The sequence below is a fragment of the Orussus abietinus genome, unplaced genomic scaffold, assembly GCF_000612105.2.
Source record: "Orussus abietinus isolate OABI.00-Male unplaced genomic scaffold, Oabi_2.0 scaffold554, whole genome shotgun sequence".
Classification (NCBI taxonomy): Eukaryota; Metazoa; Arthropoda; class Insecta; order Hymenoptera; family Orussidae; genus Orussus; species Orussus abietinus.
In genome coordinates this window covers 1-22,394 of record NW_019394699.1, presented here as the reverse complement: position 1 = coordinate 22,394, position 22,394 = coordinate 1, and the positions used below count along the sequence as shown (strand labels likewise).

At 34.6% G+C, this 22,394-nt stretch overlaps 1 protein-coding gene across 1 annotated transcript in view; it reads right to left on the bottom strand.

Moving 5' to 3' along the window:
• LOC105696031 (sodium-independent sulfate anion transporter) overlaps positions 1-18,856 on the bottom strand; it is a 42,200-nt gene extending 23,344 nt beyond the window's left edge. The window contains exon 1 of the mRNA XM_012418168.2: positions 18,438-18,856. The gene's annotated coding sequence lies outside the window, so the exon portion shown is untranslated. The remainder of the gene's footprint in view (positions 1-18,437) is intronic.
• Between the last annotated feature and the right edge of the window lie 3,538 nt (positions 18,857-22,394).

Here is a 22,394-nt window from a genome sequence, read left to right as displayed (position 1 = left end):
AATGCGAGTTTCTCGATTACCAGAGTGTTTTATATTGTCGTACAATTGTTCTGACACTTTTGTTTCTCATATTAGAGCCTTCAATAATTGGATATCGATCGAAATATGAGAGCTCGATGCCATTTTGGTTTCGGTATGAGTTAAGTTAACAAATTTTTTCCAAAAATCCAAATTTTCAATGTGTCAGGACAATTCTTAGATGATCAGGAGTGATGTGTCAAAGTTTCGGACAATTTGGTCTAATACCTTTAAGAAAAAGTGTTGTATTCGAATCGATTGATTTGAAGGGGGTTTCACTTCACCTTAAGGTGTCGAAATTAAAAAAAAAATGTTACCAGATCTTCAGCCTTTAAGTGTTGCGCAATATAATTTCCCTCAATGATTGTTTCTTCGAAAGGACTAAAGTTTTCTCATTAAGTAAACCTCCTTGAGGGTTTATCCGTTGGAGTTTCAGAAAAACCAAAGTTATGGGGATTGCCAGATTGTATTAGAACCAATTCTCGAGAACAGACCTAGACCTAGGAATTTTTTGAGCGTCCTAGATCGAAAATAAGTGCCGAGGGAATTACAAATAGTACAATATACTTTTAATTTGCAACATGACACAACATTTTTGTGTTTGGTTAGAGACGTTTGTCGGTAATTTAAAAATTAAACATTTTCTTGAATAATTTTCCAGTTTCTATCGATTCTGATGGTTCTAATTTATTATATTGTTCTGATCAAGCTTTGGAAATGAAATTTTTTAATGAATTGTTAATTCTTTACAAAATATAAAGATAATGGACTATATTATCCATTGATTGTATAATAAAATATGTAAGCTAGGAACACAATTGAATGTACATATACACATGTACATATGAATACATATGAATGCATATTCTATTATCGAATTGTTAATCGATTAAGACATTAAAATCAATGGATCTTAGTATATTAATTATTTTTAAAAAATGTATGATATCGACAACACTTTTTTCTAGATATTAAGAGAAAGACTAGAATGTTATTTAAATTGATTGTTTTTATAAACATATTACATCGAGGACATTTTTTTAGACATATGAAGAATAAATTCATATATGTTCAGCAATAATTTATTTATTAAGATTTATGGTTTTTATGCATTTAATTACACGATGTGCAGGAATCTGACCAGCAATTGTAGAACAATGTAAAGTGATCAACGTGAATGATGATACGGATAATGATAGTTGTTACATGTTACCCTTCACTTGCAACTGTAATGCGATTGTGATGCTCGATTAGATTATATTTAATTCCCCCGTTACGTTGAATAAAAACAATACTGTCATTGAATGCCTAATATCGCCATAAATTAACGTGCCGACCTTGGTGTTAAGGTTATGCTAAATAACGAAGAAAAGGATGAAAAGAATAACCAAGAAAAACAGTGGCAAGAAGTTTCCCTACCGTTACTTCTTCTAATCGGAAATTCTAATGACACACGGAATGGTTTCTTTGTTTTCATCGAACGGTAAATGTAGAAGACTCGTTGGATACGTTGTTAAAATTCATTTATCGAATAAATCTAATGATTTTATCCGTAGTCTGTGTTTACAGTACGTATTTAATGACTTCGCCCGGGGTCAATTTTTACTTTTTTGGACATATTCAATGATTTCTTTGTTTTCACCGAACGATAAATGTAGAAGACTCGCTAGATACGTCGTTAAAATTCATTTATCGAATAAATTCAATGATCTTATCCGTAGTCTGTGTTTCACAGTATATATTTAATAACTTCGTCGAGGTTAATTCAAACATTTTTAGAATACATTCAATGATTACTTTGTTTTCATTAAACGATAAATGTAGATGACTAGTTATATACGTTGTTAAAATTAATTTATCGAATAAATGCAATGATTTTATCCGTAGTCAATGTTTTACAGTACGTATTTAATGACATCGCCCGGAGTCAATTTTTACTTTTTTGGACATCTTCAATGATTTCTTTGTTTTCAAACGATCAATGTAGAAGACTCGTTAGATACGTCGTTAAAATTCATTTATCGAATAAATTCAATGATTTTATCCGTACTCAGTATTTTACAGTACATATTTAATGACTTCGCCCGAAATCAATTTTTACTTTTTTTCAATCATGTCATAAGACCCACATTTTTACTATATTGTACATAATTAATGGCTTTGCCTATAATCACTTTCTATTTTATTGAATATATTCAATGACCATCTGAAGTGATATGAAACTTAAATGCGAATGAAATCGAAGAAAAAAAGTGTTAACTTCTCTTAACTTTGTTTAATACGAACGTAGAAAACAAATCTAGAATTTTTTGTTTCAATACCAGTCATTCGAGATTCAAGTGAATGGGAATCATAAAATAAAAATGGACTTCTCTGGATTTATCTTGAACAAGTTTAAAAAACAAATCCGTCATTTGTACAAGTAAATAGCCATGCCAAGCCAAAAAGTGATTACACGTTCTTTTGATTGTTTAAGCCGAAAGTTCACGAAATGAATATTTAACGTCATCAAAATTTATTCCCACGTCCGGAATAAGATGTCATCGCAAATTATTTATTAACCAATAAAGTAAACGAATCATTAATCTTGATACAGTAATACAAGATAGAATCAAATTGTCGGATAAATAAGAAAAGGAAGATAAACTTTGATAATAAAATTCGTAATACTTTTATAATGTAATTTAACTCAGCAGATGAATCATTAACAATAATGCAAAGTTCTTACAAATTTGAATTTATATAAAAAAAAAAAAATACCGTCCTTAGGACCAATACTCCGGATACATTTTTAACGAATTCCACATCTACGTTTTATTTAGGAAATATTATTTTCAAAACAAGGGAGAAGAGTTTAAGGAATAAATATTTAATCCGCGCACGTCTTGGTTTTATAAACACTTCGATGTTTTAAAAATTTGTTATAGTTAGTGCGATTTCCTCCAGCACTTTAATCTTAGCATATCGGATTAGAATTGAAACTTTTTTATTATCTTGAAAAAGTCGATCCGGATTGACGGTAAATACTTTATTTTTCAACTCGTTCATCCTTCCGTGTAAACAGATTCCATTTGTTAGAATCGATTTATTAGGAGGCTAGATATGCAAGGAATGTTGTAAAGAAACACGCTATTATTATCTCTTCGCGCTTTAATGACTAATTCCATTTGTCTTCTTCGATCTGTTCGAGACAGACTTAATGGTACCGACTTCCGCGTACAGGAATTTATAAATTAATTCTTAATTTTAAATCAGTCACGAGTCACATTATTCGTAACTTTGTTTCACGTCATCGTGAAATCTCAACGCGCGGATAATTTCATTAATGGAGTATTAATTTTCAATTCAACCCATTTATATAATTACGTAAAAACGCCCAAAATAACATTGTATATTTACCGCATTAGTGCATTTTTACTTGAATTAGATGTAATATTACATTATGAAATTCTTTACCTTAACTTAGATGCTGAACGCAATATTATAGACGTAATGTAACTTGACTGCAATTTATTGTGGTATTAAATAACCAATGGTTGAGTATGTAAATTTACACAGGCATTTCAACGCGTGGATAATTTCATTAGTGGAGTTTTAATTTTCAATTCAACCCATTTATATAATTACGTAAAAACGCCCAAAATAACATTGTACATTTACTGCATTAGTGCTTCTTTACTTGATTTAGATGTAATATTACATTATGAATTTCTTTAACTTAGATGCTGAACGCAATATTATAGACATAATGTAATTTTATTGTAATTTATTGTGGCATCAAAATAACCAATGATTTAGTATGTAAATTTAGACGGGCATTTCAACGCGCGGATAATTTCATTAATGGAGTATTAATTTTCAATTCAACCCATTTACATAATTACGTAAAAACGCCTAATCGTGAAACACGGCAGAGTTGCGTGCCAAATACATGCACTGATAAAAATCCATGGAAATTTACATACATTCTTACATACCTCAAAAATTAAGATTTACATAGAAAAGCGTAAAATGGAAAAATCAGAAATTAGAAAAGGTATAAATATACGTAACATTGTATATTTACCGTATTAGTGAATTTTTACTTGAATTAGATGTAATGTTACATTATGTATTTCTTTAACTTAACTTAAATGCTGAACGCAATATTACATATATAATGTAATTTTATTGCAACTTATTGTGGCATTAAATAACCAATGGTTGAGTATTTAAATTTAAACGGGCATTTTTATCAGTGTGTGCAAGACATTCGTTTACATAGACTTAACAATTTACCTAAATATTTTTCGGTCTGCCGTACTGCACGGATATCAATATTTTGTTAATTAACTATTAACCTAAAATTGTTCCCGTTACAATTTACTTAATCATATTTTCAATTAATCATATCTTATAACGCAGCATCTAAATACTGCCAGACTGTAATGGCGTTTTATAAATGAATTATTGATATTAATTTGGAAAATGGTTAATGCATATCTGTACTAATATGCTGGAATATTTCGAGCCGTCTTTTAATATTTTTCAAATTTCTTATAATTCTAATTTCACCCTATTCCCGGATGAGACTTTGATATAGACTTTAATATAAGTGATAAGGAATTAAAAATGGCGTCCCTATTTCTTCTGCCAAGCGTACTGTCGGCTCATTCCGATTAATTCAGAGAATAATTGAGTAACATGGACGCCAAGCCATCGGGACGTCTAGAATAATCGAAGAATCGATTAGTCTTTGCGTTCTACTTCATATATTGCTATCACGAGATAGTACAAGAAGATCAAACTCTGTACATCGAGGTCGGCCCCATTTTAAGGTGATATGAAAGGGTCATTCAATACATATAGAAGGTCAAAACATTTATGAAACTTTTCTCCAAACTAGTTGCACCGAATCATTTGAAACTTCAGCACGTGATTATGGAAGCCCTAAGGAAGAACGTGGCGTCCGTGAAATTTCATTTTCTCAATTAAAAAAAAAATGCACTCTTAGTTCTAGTCTGGGATAAATTGAGGGGTCTCACTTCACCTTAAGGTCGAAACATTTTATCAATGTCAGTAAAAAAGGTTCTTCTATTTAGAAGATAATTCTTTACTACTCGCGAGTCATATGTCAAAGTTTCAACCACTTCGATCCAATACCTTTAAAAAAAGTGTCTCATTGGAATAGACTGATTTAAAGAGGGTTTCACATCACCTTAAGATCGAAAAGCTTTACCAATGTCGGTAAAAAAGGTTCTTCTATTTAGAAGATAATTCTTTACTGCTCGCGAGTCATATGTCAGTTTCAACCCCTTTGATCCAATACCCTTAAAAAAAAGTGTCTCATTCCAAACGATTGATTTAAAGGGGGTTTCACATCACCTTAAGGTCGAAAAGTGTTACCAATGTCGGTAAAAAAGATTCTTTTATGTAGAAAATAATTCTTAGGTACTCGCGAGTCATGTGTCAAAGTTTCAGACACTTCGGTGCAATACCCTTAAAAGAACGTGTCTCATTTGAATCGACCAATATAAGAGGGGGTTTCACATCATCTTACATATACATGTATACTTATCCTAGGGTAGAGATCGTTGGGATACATTCGAACGACCTGGCCAGGAGTTCCGGGCACGTGATGCGGCGCATGCGCGCGCGTAACCGGTTGCTCCTTTACAGGCGCGTCACGGGCGAGCGGCACGTGACGCGCGAAACTGTCCCGTGATCTCCTCGGGCATCGAGGAAGCGGAAAAAAAGAAGGGAACGCCGCGTCACTTTTTACGAGTCACGAGACATTCCAGCAGACCGCCTTTCGCGCGCGGTTTACGCAGTTGGGTTAGGTTAGGCCGTGAAATGTGATCGAGAGGCGTCTGGTGCGTCCGAGACCTTGACCAGGGGATATGAGTTGACGATATGGGTCAGTCCTTGCAAAGACTCCATTTTGAAACATGTCTCATTGTTACCCTCCCTTTATCGTTAAACACTAAATGAAGGGTATAATTTCTGAGATTTTTAAATAATTAAGGATTGTTTCTATTAAACATAGACATCTTGACCAGGGGATATGAGTTGACGATATGGGTCATTCTTTGCAAAGACTCCATTTTGAAACATGTCTCATTGTTACCCTCCCTTTATCGTTAAACACTAAATGAAGGGTATAATTTCTGAGATTTTTAAATAATTAAGGATTGTTTCTAATAAACACAAAGACATCTTGACCAGAGGATATGAGTTGACGTTATGGGTCATTCCTCGCAAAGATGACTCCATTTTGAAACATGATTCATTGTTACCCTCCCTTTATCGTTGAATACTAAACTGAGATTTTTAAATAATTAAGGATTGTTTCTATTAAACATAAAGACATCTTGACCAGAGGATATGAGCTGATGATATGGATTATTCCTCGCAAAGACGACTCCATTTTGAAATATGTTTCATTGTTACCCTCCCTTTATCGTTGAACACTAAAGAAGGGGTATAATTCCTGAGATTTTTAAATAATTAAGGATTGTTTCTATTAAACATAAAGACATCTTGACCAGAGGATATGAGTTGACGTTATGGGTCATTCCTCGCAAAGACGACTCCATTTTGAAATATGTTTCATTGTTACTCTCCCTTTATCGTTGAACACTAAAGGAGGGGTATAATTTCTGAGATTTTTAAATAATTAAGGATTGTTTCTAATAAACACAAAGACTTCGTCTATTCTACGGTTATTAAACTATCGTTTTACTTGCATAACATGAACGACGTTTAAACGTAGTCGATACGTAAAGTACATCTAATCACCGTAGCGCGCATGCGCGTTCCACGTCACGTGACCATGGTTCAAGTAGAACGAATTATACCATCATTGGAAATAATTATTACGTATGTAATAGTACGCTGAGGGAGTCCGGAAAAATTAATAAATTTCGACCTAATGTTTTATTTATGAAAACAAATAAGTAAGCACCTAAACATGTGCGAGGGTGAAATGTGACACCGGTACCTAACGCGCATGCGCGCTTCACGTCACATGATCAAGATTTCATTATAACGAGTTATTTTATTATTGAATAAAATAACTGGTTATATTGAAATCTTGATCATGTGACGTGGAGCGCGCATGCGCTCTTGAAAACCGATTTTTAATTATTTATTTGCGAATGAAAATAAATAATCACTTATACATGGCGAGGGCGAAGGACGAAACCGGTTCCCAGCGCGCATGCGCTCACCGCATCACGTGGTCGGAGTTTTCCAGTAGAACGAATTGTCCGATCGTTAAAATGAAAAGTGAATAAAAAGTCACCAGGCGTATTACAGCACGTTAAAGGTGCTCGGAGGAGACCATTAATTTCGATCCAATTTTTCTTTCAGGAAAGGTAACGAACGATCGGCTGAAAATGTATAGGGAGTGAAGAACGAAACCGGTTCCCCAGTGCGCATGCGCACTCGGCATCATGTGACCGGAACTGTAGTAGAGTAAATTATTCCATCTACAAGATGCTGAAAACGATGTTGTACCGGGTGGTCCACATAAAACCGAACACCTGAATTTTCACCTTGGATTTAGTTGCACAATAATGTGTAAAAAAGTTTCTCTGGAGTCATTAAGGTGATATGAAAGTGTTATATATACTTATCAAAAAGTCATAATTTTTATGTAACATTTCTCCTAATTGAACGTACCTAATCATTTGAAGCTTCACTCTGAGAAAACTGTGCAACTGGAGGCGAATAAATTTTAGTCATACATGAACCTAGTAGACTTTTACTTATTTTGACATTTTTCAATTAGTTGATAGTATTGCACTTTTAGTTCCCGTAAAGGAATCATTATTTCAACCTTTGAAAATTTCACTTGTCAACTATTCGATTTTTAAATAAGCACATTTATTTGATTTCAAGTACCTCATTTTTCTGAGGGCATCACGAGATAATGGAGGCCCTAAGGAAGAACTCGATGCTCGTGAAATTTCATTTTTCGGAACACAAAAAATTTTAATTTATCTCCAACAAGAAGCAAAAAAAGACTTTTCTTTTCTATTTTTCGAAAAATGAAATTTCACGAGCATCGCGTTTTTCCTTAGGGTCTCCATAATTACGTGTTAACGCTTCAAATAATTCGGTGCACCCAGTTTGGAGAAAAGTTTTAAAAATATTTTCACTTTTTCTTATGTATATATCAAACTTTCATATCACCTTAAAACTTTTAAGACGCGTTTTATGACTCCTAATACACACTATTATATTTTCGAATTTCAAAAATATTATCGGAGCTGAGTTCGCTCGAGTTCTTCGTTCGCGAAAAAAATGCAAAATAATATATTTCGAACAAAGATAATATATAGCGAAATAAATAGCGATACACCAGGATAAGTAATGACAAACATTCGCTAGTTATTTCAATTTTATAAAGACTGAGAACGCAAGCGAAATTCATCNCATTTGAGCGAAGATTATAAAAAAAAAAAATATTTAGAAAACATTTTAGGCTACTAGGGAAATCGCATGGAAATAGGGAGGAAAGTAGGAAACAGATTTCCATTGCGCAGGCGCGAGAGATCGTGAGTCCAAAAGCATTATTTTATATAAATATGGAAAATACGCTCAGCGAAAAAATTACTTTCTGTAAGAATAAAAAGGTGATTTTCACAATAAACGATTTTTACCTGTTATTATCAACAAAATATGTTATAGGGATAATTAAATGAAGCCATTACAGATTTAAAACGATATTAAATTTTCTTGAGCTTCGCTTTACCAAGCGTTTATTATCCATTATCATTAGATTTTCTGTGTACAAACGTCTTCGAATCGTACTTTGAATCACTTCAACAAATGAAAGACTGTAGAAGAATTAATAATATTCTTGCACCGAAGTAGAATTTGATAAACGTTCAGTAAACCTAACATTTTCTCGCAAAAACTAACAAAGGCTCTTTTTCTCTAAGTGTTGCATTACATATCATTCCGTGTTACGCACTTCTACAGACACATCCCAGGCAACCCATGAAGTGAAATATACGTAAATTAATCGTCTAAATTAAGTCTATAGGTATAGCAAATAAATATTGTCTATCATCCACCTAAAAAAATATCTAAAGGATATATATAAATATCTATGTCCATTGTAGATAAAAATTATATATCCACTGTTCATCTACGAATATCTACTAATTTTTTAACGTATACGAAATATAAATTTCAAAAACAACATTTCTATGTCAAAAACAGCAGGATTTGTCTGCATAGCTGTATTGAACTAGTTCTCAAACAGACTCTGCTTAAAAAGTGTTATGAATTTAATTTTTTTTACACATACATATGAATATATATATAACGTTTCATGTCCAGACATCTAGCCTTCGAGTGTATCTAAAATAAAGTTCAGAGATATCTATATATATCTTACATACGTTCAATAAACATTTATATACGATTAATTTACGGATATTCCACGTTCCGCGGTTCCTGGGATTCTACTTCGTATTTCTTTGGAAATGTCAACACTCAATCATTCGAATGAATTTCTTCAGGGAAAAGGAAATGAAATCGTGTGGAAATCGGGAATGAAGAAGGAAACGGGTTTCCAGTGCGCATGCGTACGCGCCGTACCACGTGATCTGAGCGCCACGCATACAAATGATTGCATTTAACATATGTGAAGTAAGGTGCAGTACGATCATTGTTAATACCTCATGAGCTTCTGATGTAACGTAGAAACAGGAACGACACTCCGAGTGAGCATAACTTTTGAGTATAACCTGCCTAAGAAAATAATTTAAATAATCGCGCAAAAAACTTGAACGGAGAAAGGAACTGGTTTCTATTGCGCATGCGCACGCGCCATCATGTGACTAGAATGCGTTAAACGGATTTAGATATGCGAAACAAGTTACAGGGCATTGTTAATGATTTCAAGAGGCACCTGCAACGGCAAATGGAAGACATAAAATTTACGACGACATATCAGTTAAATTGACAATCATGAAATTAAATTCTACTATATAAATAGCAACCATTTTCGTTATTCTTCCTCGAAAAGTATAGTGCACGCAGAATAGTTCATTTCACTGCTTCCAAAAGGTAAAAAGAGAAATATAATAACCATGACTAGATTTCCTAGTTCAGAGAAAAAAAGTAAATTTTACTATAAAAAGTAATTAAAAAATTATTCGTTTAACTAGATTCTTCTCTCGGCGTGGTTAATTATGGACGTTTAAAATGAACTGAAGGTAATAGAAATAGAAACTAAAAATGATTATAACCAAAACAACCAGTACCCAACAAATAATTCACTTTTCAGGTTCGTTGCCACGTAATGACAAGCATATTAACATAAATAAATGGATGGTTTGTTGCTGGATGGCAACATCGTGCAAAAGAGGATCAAACGTCGAGGGTACCAACCTTTACTCCGATTTTTTCACGAAAAAGAAATAGGAAGGAAACGAGTTTCTGAAAATTCAGCAGACCGAAGAGTGAAACCGGTTCCTAGTGCGCATGCGCGGACAGTACCACGTGACCGCCCGGACCGACTCTGTAGCGCTCGATGCACGAATTATTGGAGTCTTTCTGGGGAATGGTTTTTTCTTTAAACTAATGGAAACTAATGGAACTATAGTAATCCCTCTAGTAATCCCTGCAGTAATCTCCCTGTAGTAATTGTAACCAAACTATGTTTTATGGTCAGCACCATGGATACAGTGCCTATTCGCAAGGTTACATTTCCCATTCCATGTGATCAATTTCACCATTTGTGTGGATTTACTTCCCACAGTATCTTGACCATGTCCCTACAGTAATTGTAACCAAATTATTTTTTCCCGTGTAGATGTCGATCCCCGTAGCTGCATTTGAACACAATACTCGATTTCATACTCGATCTGCACCAAATGGGCGATTCCAGACAAGAATTGAAATTAGTACAAGTGGATTTGATTGACTTGGCGTCATTCGCATCGATTGCTTTATTGATCGTCGCCGCCATTGCGCCGAGGTTCGTTTCCAACCTCAACTTTTCTTAAACAAATGAGTCAGAATTATGGAGAACTGTTTTCGCATCCCGTGAAATCGAGGTGTACGTAAAAAAATAATTTGGTTACAATTACTATAGGGGCATGGTTAAAATACTGTGGGACATAAAACCACATAAATGGTGAAATTTACTACATGGAATGGGAAATGTAATCTTGCGAATAGGTACTGTATCCATGACGCTGCGCTTAAAAGGTGCAGGAGGGATCACCATTTGGGATGGTAATATTAACTACATGAAGAGGTTACAATACGTACAGGAAAATGGAAGGTTTATCTGGGAGCTGTAACCACATATTATAGGAAGGTTTTACCCTTTGCGAGGTTATTCAAAACTTGCTTACGTGATTGCAGAAAAAATGGTTTGCCACCATTACACGGAAAAAAATAATTTGGTCACAATTACTATAGGGGCATGGTTAAAATACTGTGGGAAGTAAAACCACATAACTGGTGAAATTTACCACATGAAAGGGTGAAATTTACCACATGAATTGAAAAATGTAACCTTGCGAATAGGTACTGTATCCATGACGCTGCGCTTAAAAGGTGCAGGAGGGATCACCATTTGGGATGGTAATATTAACTATATGAAGAGGTTACAATACGTACAGGAAAATGGAAGGTTCATCTAGCAGCTGTAACCACATATTATAGGAAGGTTATACCCGTTGCAAGGTTGTTCTAAACTTGACTATATGATCGCGGAAACGATGGTTTGGCCCCATTAGTTTCGACAGCGCCGCCAGGTGGCACAACTTCTCGCAGGCGATGCAGACTGCTTGTTTGTATATAAGACCCGTTACTTTATCTTACGTTTAAGTTACAACGACCTTATCCCTTCCCGAATAAGAGGATAAAGGGGATGTGATCATCGAGAAAACATCCTTTTGAGCACCAAATGGTATTTTGGTTACAATTACTACAAGGACATGGTTAAGATACTGTAGGAAGTAAAACCACACAAATGGTGAAACTGATCACGTGGAATCGTAAGTATAACCTTTCGATTAGGTACTGTACCCATGGTGCTGCGCTTAAAAGGTGCAGGAGGGATCACCATTTGGGATGGTAATATTAACTACATGAAGGGGTTATAATACGTACAGGAAAATGGAAGGTTTATCTGGGAGCTGTAACCACATATTATAGGAAGGTTATACCCGTTGCAAGGTTGTTCTAAACTTGACTATATGATCGCGGAAACGATGGTTTGGCCCCATTAGTTTCGACAGCGCCGCCAGGTGGTAAAACTTCTCGCAGGCGATGCAGACTGCTCGTTTGCATATAAGACCCGTTACTATATCTTACGTTTAAGTTACAACGACTCTATCCTTTCCCGAATAAGAGGATAAAAGGGGCGTGATCATCGAGAAAACATGCTTTTGAGCACCAAATGATATTTTACTCCTTGAGGTAGAAATGTATGAAAACACTGACAGAAACGTAAGTACAGCGTAGGTAATCATAACAATTGGACTTTTTATATCGACGGTAAGCTTTTAAATGGATATTCCCAACTATGCACAATGTTGGAGTAGCTCGTTCCTTGTAGTTACATCGACTAAATGGTGAAGTAACCCTTACTGTGTTCTTTTTATTATGTTACGCTGATTAATGCAACCTCCTCCGAAGGATGTCCTGTATGTTGCCATGCAATAAGGTTACGATTACAACAATTGCGGTTTTCCTGCCCACTCTTTTTTCCTTTCCCTGTATCGTTAGAAAGAAGGTAAATATTGTGATATTGGTACATTTTTTTTTAATCTGTGGCAGTGACTCTTAACCCTTTCCAAATCCCGGAACACTTATGAATACATGGAAACATTGCGAAACACCAGACTCGCGCGCTCAAAAAAGCAATTAGTCATAAGTACTTGAAAAAAAATACTTATGTCAATCGATAATAGTAGATGAAATCATAGTTTACAGCTGCTAGGTATGTTTGCGATGTTATATATCCGTCCTTCAATTTACGCGGCACGTTTTTTATAAATAAGTGGCATAACTTAACAGTTCTTTTTTTAGACGACGCTTTGTTGTGAAATACTTCATTCCGGAAGCACTTCACGTGATTTTGATGGTTCTCTAATTTGGACAGAACGTCATTACACGTGATTCATTAGACCGCGACAAATCCTGCAGCGTACCAGTGAAATTGATGGGTGTCATTAAGATATCGACGACCAAGTCTGATTACCGCAACGCACTGTACTCGCCAATAAATAAAGTCTAATGCCGATTACAAAATTCATTAACAAGCTACAAAATACGGCATTGAACTCCTAAACTGTTGAAATGAGAGAAGAACGAATTATAAGACGAAAATAATTTAATAAAATATCATTAAGGTGATGTGAAAGTGGCAAGGGGTCAATTGTTTACGAAAATTTTTATCGAACTGGGTGTACCGAATCGTATAGAGTTTTACCACATGAAGAAAGATTCTGATACTCATGAAATGTTATTTTTATAACAAATAAACGACGTTATGAATAAATTAATAAATGAAATTTCATGGGTATCGGACTTCTTTAGGGCCTCCATATTCATGTGGTAATATTTTATACGACTCGGTGCAATAGAATGCAACATGGTACAATCTTTACCGAGATACCTCACACAATCACTTTTATATTGCCTTAAATGATTTAAATAAAAAATTGCAATAGACTTGTCAATTAAGGAAGTCTAGCCACGTCAATAAAATCCATTTACAAATCACAGAATATCGAAGTCACAATCTGTTTAAATTAGAGAAAAAGAATGAAACATATCCATAAGAAATCGTAAAAAAAGGGATAATCAAATAAAAAATGTAATCCAATAGAAACGTAATTAAACGTAATTAAATGTATCGTACTCGTTAAGGAATTCGATTTTGTGTAAAGAGTTTCGATTGCATCTGCAAACATGTATGCGTTATCAAAAAGCAAAATCAGGATGAGAGATTATTTGACACCGAAATTCGATATCAAGCGAACTCGTGATCAGGATTTCGTTTTTATCAGTACAGTCAATTCTATGTACGCACTTGATCTTTCTAGGGGATTCGTGGGGAGCAATTAAGGCAAGAGAAGCAAGAGTTACTCTCTTTTCTGCCTTATCAGTGCATTGATATTAAAGTGTCGACNAAGCAAGAGTTACTCTTTTTTTCGCCTTATCAGTGCATTGTTATTAAAGTGTCGACATATAACGTATCCATTTCAAGATACATTCCATATTGAGCACACATTTGATCTTTCTAGAGGGTTCATGGGGAGCAAGAAAGGCAAGAAAAGCAAGAGTTACTCTCTTTTTCGCCTTATCAGTGCATTGATATTAAAGTGTCGACATATAGCGTGTCCATTTCAAGAGACATTTCATGTTAAGCACACACTTGATCTTTCTAGGGGATTCGTGGGGAGCAAGAAAGGCAAGAGAAGCAAGAAAAGCCATTCTCGGAAAGAGTCATTGATGAGAACGATGACTGTCCCGCTACTCGGCGAAACTCTAGTACACGTCGCGTAAACCATGCCATTTAATCGATACGCTCCACTGGAATTGATCAAAGCGTTATCCGGCAATAAATCGACACGTGACAGTCAGTCATGTGACAGTGAGTCTTCCACTTTTCTTTTTTTTAACGGCGTACATACTTGCACTTACGCGATCGCTCGTCATTATTTCATGAAACCTCCAATCATTATTATTCACGAGTAACAAAAGCACTATAAATACCTAATTGAATTATTTACACGATATATTCCTAATTGCCCCATGAAGTGGAATATACGTAAATTAATCCCTTATCGACCTTAAATAAACAATTTTCACGTATGAACTATCAGCTGATACCGTAGGTACTTTATCGAGCTACTGACACATTACACGGAGAATGTCAAGAGACATCGATAATAGATACTTAAAGTTCGCGTCCAATGAACCGATCTCGGTCAGAGCCGAGGTGAAATAAAAAGCGAAAAAGAAAAAAAGAAGAAAAGAACACTTCACTCTCACGTTCGATAATTATACATCAACGTAAAATTCACTTCCCGGCGCAACTATTCAGGTCATCATCGACCTATCAACTAAACATAAACATACATATATTCTGCATAAATATTAACATTAAGTATAAGATAATACTTTCAACTGTATAAGATTACATTTAGGATTATCAATTATATTCACTTGTGGATAGTAGTAGATACCGTCGTACACTGTCAATATTCATAAAATTCATCATATTTTGTAATACATAAGATTTGCAGAAAACAAAAAATGTCATGTCTTACCAGTAAATTCCTACACATTTATTTTACATTCTTAAATGAATTTATGATAACGTCATGTTGTAATTATGTGAAATTGGGTAGGAAAATTAATACTCTTACGCGCTAAATTAATAACATATTTACAAAGCAGCGGAAAAAATGTTATACAATTTAAATACCGTGTCCGAATGAAACGTGCAAAAGCATTTTATAAAATTACGATATCATTTTCAACATAGTACTGACGCTTTCTTGTAAAACTTCTTATCAGAATATAACTATATTTTCGCACTTGTTTAAATAAGCTACAAGAATTATCTAGTAGTTATATTAGATATTAATCTAATCTATTGAAGTGAAGTGTGCAGCGCTAGAAATAGGATGATTAATTATTTGCCTTCCACGGATGAGCGCGATCATATTAAGTGAATTATTAGCTAATCATAAGCCACGTACAGGTGTACTTGTCTTGTCAATTTACTCGGAAAATGTCAAGATGTACCGACAGTCCGTTCTAGGTACTCTTGATTGATCACAATGGGAAATAAAAACCGCTATTGAACTTCCGGTATTCGTTATCATGTAGCATTGTTAAATTCTCGAAAGAAACTATAAAACCACTAATTAACTTCAGGTATGTATTAACTGATAACGTTATGACATTGATGAAAGAATTTTAGTTAATCAGGTCCTATGTGATAAGACCCCTCCGAGTATTTAAATGGTAATAACATTGTTAATGCAACAGATATAAATTGTTTTAATATGAATAATTTGTACAGTGTGTATAATTGTTTAATATACATATAACGGTACATATCATACTTCAGGTATGCATTAACTGATAACGTTATGACATTGGTTAAAGAATTTTAGTTAATCAGGTCCTATATGATAAGACTCGTCCGAGTATTTAAATAATAATAACATTGTTAATGCAACAGATATAAATTGTTTTCATGTAAATAATTTGTACAGTGTGTATAATTGTTTAATATACATATAACGGTATATGCATACATTATAGACAATAAAGTCTCGAACAGTATACAATAATAATATATTGCTAATTCTGTGAGAAAGATTATTCGTATTAATTGAACTAATCTAATAATTGATTATGTGGTCCCATCTAGGAACTTCTCATAGCCTGGCCTTTGTTAATCATATATTTAATTAACAAGATAATCAAGTACGGCGTCAAACTTAAAGAACAATTAAGAATCGAATTTTGTCCGAAGAATAACAAAATTTTGGTTTCTAAAAAATTAAGTTCACTTAATTGTTAATACAACAACTGCTCATGTGATACTCATCGAGATATTTTGATACAAGTTAACATTTAACAATATATTTTAATGAATTAAACAATGATTTAATAATAATTAATATTTACTACAGCAATCGAGAGAATCGGAAAATCGAGTAATATTTAAAGTACCTTAACTAAGGTATTACATTGTTGAATTTTTTTTTAATGCAATCTTGTTAATTGAATTAAACAAAATTATACATTCCCGTACAATCTCATAATCTCGTGATCCGCGTTCCATGGAAAACGGAAAATCAATAAATAATATTATACTAATTGTATAAGATACAATGCAAGGCATTCCTGTAATAAAATTGTAATTAAGGAGTGTAAAAATAATTATGCAAGTTTAATTGCCAAATGGGAATGACGCGAAGTAGAAGGAAGATTTCTTTATCGCAGTTTTCCTTGTACAATTTCCTGAATTGTATTTCGTTTCTTTTCCCTGTAAACACGTCACGGGATAGAAAGGTGTACATAAACTTACTAATTATACATACTTTTACAGAAAATGTTAATTGAATCAAAAGCTTCAACTAGGTACTTATAATTTTACAAATCCTTAATGTTTAGGCCAACGAAAAATGTAAAATAATTTTAAGCAATAAGATGTAAAAGTGAATTTGTGAGATTCCCTGAATAATGTTGCACATTTTCTGTAAACGTGTTACAGAATGGAAAAGCGTACATACATTGTGCAATTAAACGGGATTTTTAATATCCGATTCGATCTAAATGAAAGCTTCAATTAGAAATACGTCCCCTAATAAATTTGATAAATATGAAACAATAAAAAAAAATGTAATTGAGTGTAAAATTTAAAATGTACATTATTATTATATATTTGATTACGCGTATTTACCCCGAATCTAAATAACTTAGAATACTCCCAACATAATAAAATGTCTAATAACACAAATTGACCTGTTTTCTAGATTTCCTACTTCATCGTTTAATATTTAAAAAAAATGATAAATTAACTTGATCTTATCTTTACGAGGTTTTTAAAACACGATTCAAAGAAGTAAAAGTTTTAACTGGAATCACGTAGAATATTATATTTTACAAATTTGGAAATGTAAAGAATGAAATTAAGCATTGAAGTGTAATATGAAAATTAATATACATCTAGGTACAGGTTTCTACCACAAATCTAAATAACTTAGAATACTTCCAACATAATCAAATATTTAATGTCTCAATTGAATCGTTTTTTAATTGTTCTATCTCACCGTTTAACATTAAAAAAAAATGTAAAAGCAACGATCTTGTTTGACGAGGTCGTCAAAACACGATTCAATTGAAGTAAAAGTTTCAACTGAAAACCCGTAGCATATTAAATTTTACAAATTTAAGAAGTAAAGAATGTAATTAAACATTGAAGTGTAAAATAAAAATTAATATACATCTAGTTATACGTTTGTACCACGAATCAAAACAGCTTATAATATTCCCAATATAATAAAATATTTAATGCCTCCATTGAACCGTTTTTTAATTGTCCTATCTCACCGTTTAACATTTAAAAAATGATAAACCAACTTGCTCTTATCATGTCGAGGTTTTTAAAACACGATTCAATCGAAGTAAAAGTTTTAACTGGAAACACTTATCATATTAAATTTTACAAATTTGGAAAATTACAGAATGTAATTAAACATTGAAGTGTAAAATAAAAATTAATATATATCTAGTTACACGTTTGTACCACGAATCTAAACAGCTTAGAATACGCCCAACATAATAAAACATTTAATGCCTCAATTGAACCGTATTTTAATTGTCCTACCTCACCGTCTAACGCTTCAAAAAAATGAAGACCTAAAATGTAGTCTCACCTTGCAGTTGAACTTCCCGCGCAGAAAAAAAAAAGTGCGGGTGCCCAGAAGCACTTCCCCAAAAGCTCAAAATCCTCGTTTGGTCTTCCCAAAGTCGGTCTTCCTCTCACCTCTTGCACACTCGCGACATGTCGCGTCCACGATCGTCCGAGGTGACAACCGGGCAAAGAAAAATTCAAAACCCGAAGAAAACGCCCTCCGAAGGTCTCGAAAAAAATCCACGAGGTCTGGCCACCTTCCCAGTCCGGTAAAAAAAATAACCTCGAGGTTTCCCGGCAGATCGAATGTTCTAGAAAAATTGCGAACGGCCGAAGAGGCGCCCGAGAGAGGTTAGAAAATGGCGGCCGCGGTCCGAGGGATTCGCCGAAGAGCGGGCGCCGTCTTTCTCGGGTAGATCGCGAGCTCCCGTTTTTGAATACCCGCCGGTCGGATAGTCGGAACTGAATTGGCGCGGGTGAGCGCAGCGCCATATAAACGGCTTGGCGCGGCCGTGCTTCCCCGGTATCCGGCGACAACCCCACCGAGTGACGTCACCGGGGAACGGACCAATCGGCGAGCCGGGCTCGAGTGTTTACGCGCGCGGCCAGTCCCCGCGGGACTGCGATCGCGATCGGCCACGGTTGTTGATCTCTATCGATCCGTGGGATGGTTGCTCTTCACTTCTAATTTCTATTTATTATTATGTAGTTATATGGGCCCATGGTTAGGAAAATGGTCTAAATCGTTTTCTTCTCTCCTCCGGCATTCTCTTGGGTTGGCAACTAAATAATTGCAGATTCTGTCGATAGATGGTATTGAAAAATCAGCAATTACATAGTTGCCAACCCAATGTTTTATGTAAGAAGATATGCCATAGTTTTTGATCTTTATAAATTCGTAGGATAATTAGTCTTCGTTTTTAATTTCTATTTGTTATAACATGCGCCCATGGTTAGGAAAGTGATGTAAATCGTTTTCTTCTCTTCTACTGCATTCTATTTTATATAAGAAAATATACCATAGTTGTTGATCTCTATCGATCCGTAGAATGGTTGGTCTTCGTTTTTAATTTCTATTTGTTATTACATGCGCCCATAGTTATAATAATATAAACTGGTCTAAATCGTTTTCTTCTCCTCTCCGGCATTCTATTTTATATAAAAAGATATCGCATAGTTGTTGATCTCTATCGATCCGTAGGATGATTGATCTTCATTTATAATTTCTATTTATTATTATATAATTATAAGCGCCCGTATTTATGAAAGTGGAGTAAATCATTTTCTTCTGTTTTACTGCATTCTTTCTTATATACGAAGATAAGCCATGGTTGATCCCTATCAATTCGTAGAATATTTATTATTACATGCGCCCGTAGTGATAAAAATGGTCTAAATCATTTTCTTGTAATGTATTCTATTTTATATAAGGCGTATATTTAAATATATTAGGTTGTCCCATAAGTTCCTTCCGCCTCGTGTATTCATGTCCTATGAAAAAAAGGGAAGAAACTTATGGGACAACCTAATACGTCAGTTTGGAGGTTTTAATGAATAAAGTTCAACACAGTCTATCTTCCTGATTTACAGATTTCCTTAATTTAAAAAAAAATAAAGAACTAAAGAACTCTATTATGCTCTACATCTATTAAGGTTGATTTTCCGGCGTTTAAGACCGATATCGATAGCATGGATTTTTTTGATAAACAATTATATTGATAAGGGTAGGTTTTGGTCAGATAGGGTGGAGGTTAGGACAGGATTTTGTTTTCTATATTATACTTGACTTCTTTTAGGGCCTACCACAAATATGTCATATAGCTATAATTATAGTACCTTTTTAAATAATAAAACTGCAATTCTCGTAATATACTAACAAGTACATTCTATTACTCTTTCGTATTAATATTACAACAATACAAGATAACGAGATAACCATTAGTTAGTCAATATTTTAGACAAAATGACGGCTCTAAAAATGTATGTTCCTAAACAATAATCTCAATTTCGCATCTCTGTGCACATCTCAAAAACAATCGGACATGCGAAACGAGGAAAGAAAATTGTGGGTTACATATTTCAATAAATTGTTTATAAAAAGAGAGAAATATCTGATATGTCTAATTATAGCTAATAGGTAAAAAATTGAATTTTTACTTTTTTAGAGAACCATCGGGAAACGAGTTGGATCGACTTTTGTAGTAATTCTACCAGATGACGTCACTGGAGAACGGACCAATCGAAGGAAGGAATTGATTAGCTATGGTCACTGATCTCTAATGATTGGTCCTACTGCAATAATTATTAATAGAATGACAATTTTATCACGATTCTTCCAGCTGTACTCAAGTAATCGCACCTTCATTAGCAATTCAAATTTGATCGAAACGATAAATATATAATGATCTAACTCCATAGCGGGAATTTCATCAGCAATTAGAATTTTATCGAAATGACCCTAGTAGCATAGAATGATTTCTAAATATTTCTTTGTCATTTTTGCTAAATACCTCAAGCGACAGATTTTTTATGATTTCTTGTAGATTTCATTCGAAGATATCTGAAATATTTCTTTAAAATCTCAATGACATATTTAGTTTCAATAATTTATAAACATATAGAGAAATTATATTTTTTACATAGAACCGTTTTTTAATTGTCCTATCTCACCGTTTAACATTTAAAAAATGATAAACCAACTTGCTCTTATCATGTCGAGGTTTTTAAAACACGATTCAATCGAAGTAAAAGTTTTAACTGGAAACACTTATCATATTAAATTTTACAAATTTGGAAAATTACAGAATGTAATTAAACATTGAAGTGTAAAATAAAAATTAATATATATCTAGTTACACGTTTGTACCACGAATCTAAACAGCTTAGAATACGCCCAACATAATAAAACATTTAATGCCTCAATTGAACCGTATTTTAATTGTCCTACCTCACCGTCTAACGCTTCAAAAAAATGAAGACCTAAAATGTAGTCTCACCTTGCAGTTGAACTTCCCGCGCAGAAAAAAAAAAGTGCGGGTGCCCAGAAGCACTTCCCCAAAAGCTCAAAATCCTCGTTTGGTCTTCCCAAAGTCGGTCTTCCTCTCACCTCTTGCACACTCGCGACATGTCGCGTCCACGATCGTCCGAGGTGACAACCGGGCAAAGAAAAATTCAAAACCCGAAGAAAACGCCCTCCGAAGGTCTCGAAAAAAATCCACGAGGTCTGGCCACCTTCCCAGTCCGGTAAAAAAAATAACCTCGAGGTTTCCCGGCAGATCGAATGTTCTAGAAAAATTGCGAACGGCCGAAGAGGCGCCCGAGAGAGGTTAGAAAATGGCGGCCGCGGTCCGAGGGATTCGCCGAAGAGCGGGCGCCGTCTTTCTCGGGTAGATCGCGAGCTCCCGTTTTTGAATACCCGCCGGTCGGATAGTCGGAACTGAATTGGCGCGGGTGAGCGCAGCGCCATATAAACGGCTTGGCGCGGCCGTGCTTCCCCGGTATCCGGCGACAACCCCACCGAGTGACGTCACCGGGGAACGGACCAATCGGCGAGCCGGGCTCGAGTGTTTACGCGCGCGGCCAGTCCCCGCGGGACTGCGATCGCGATCGGCCACGGTTGTTGATCTCTATCGATCCGTGGGATGGTTGCTCTTCACTTCTAATTTCTATTTATTATTATGTAGTTATATGGGCCCATGGTTAGGAAAATGGTCTAAATCGTTTTCTTCTCTCCTCCGGCATTCTCTTGGGTTGGCAACTAAATAATTGCAGATTCTGTCGATAGATGGTATTGAAAAATCAGCAATTACATAGTTGCCAACCCAATGTTTTATGTAAGAAGATATGCCATAGTTTTTGATCTTTATAAATTCGTAGGATAATTAGTCTTCGTTTTTAATTTCTATTTGTTATAACATGCGCCCATGGTTAGGAAAGTGATGTAAATCGTTTTCTTCTCTTCTACTGCATTCTATTTTAT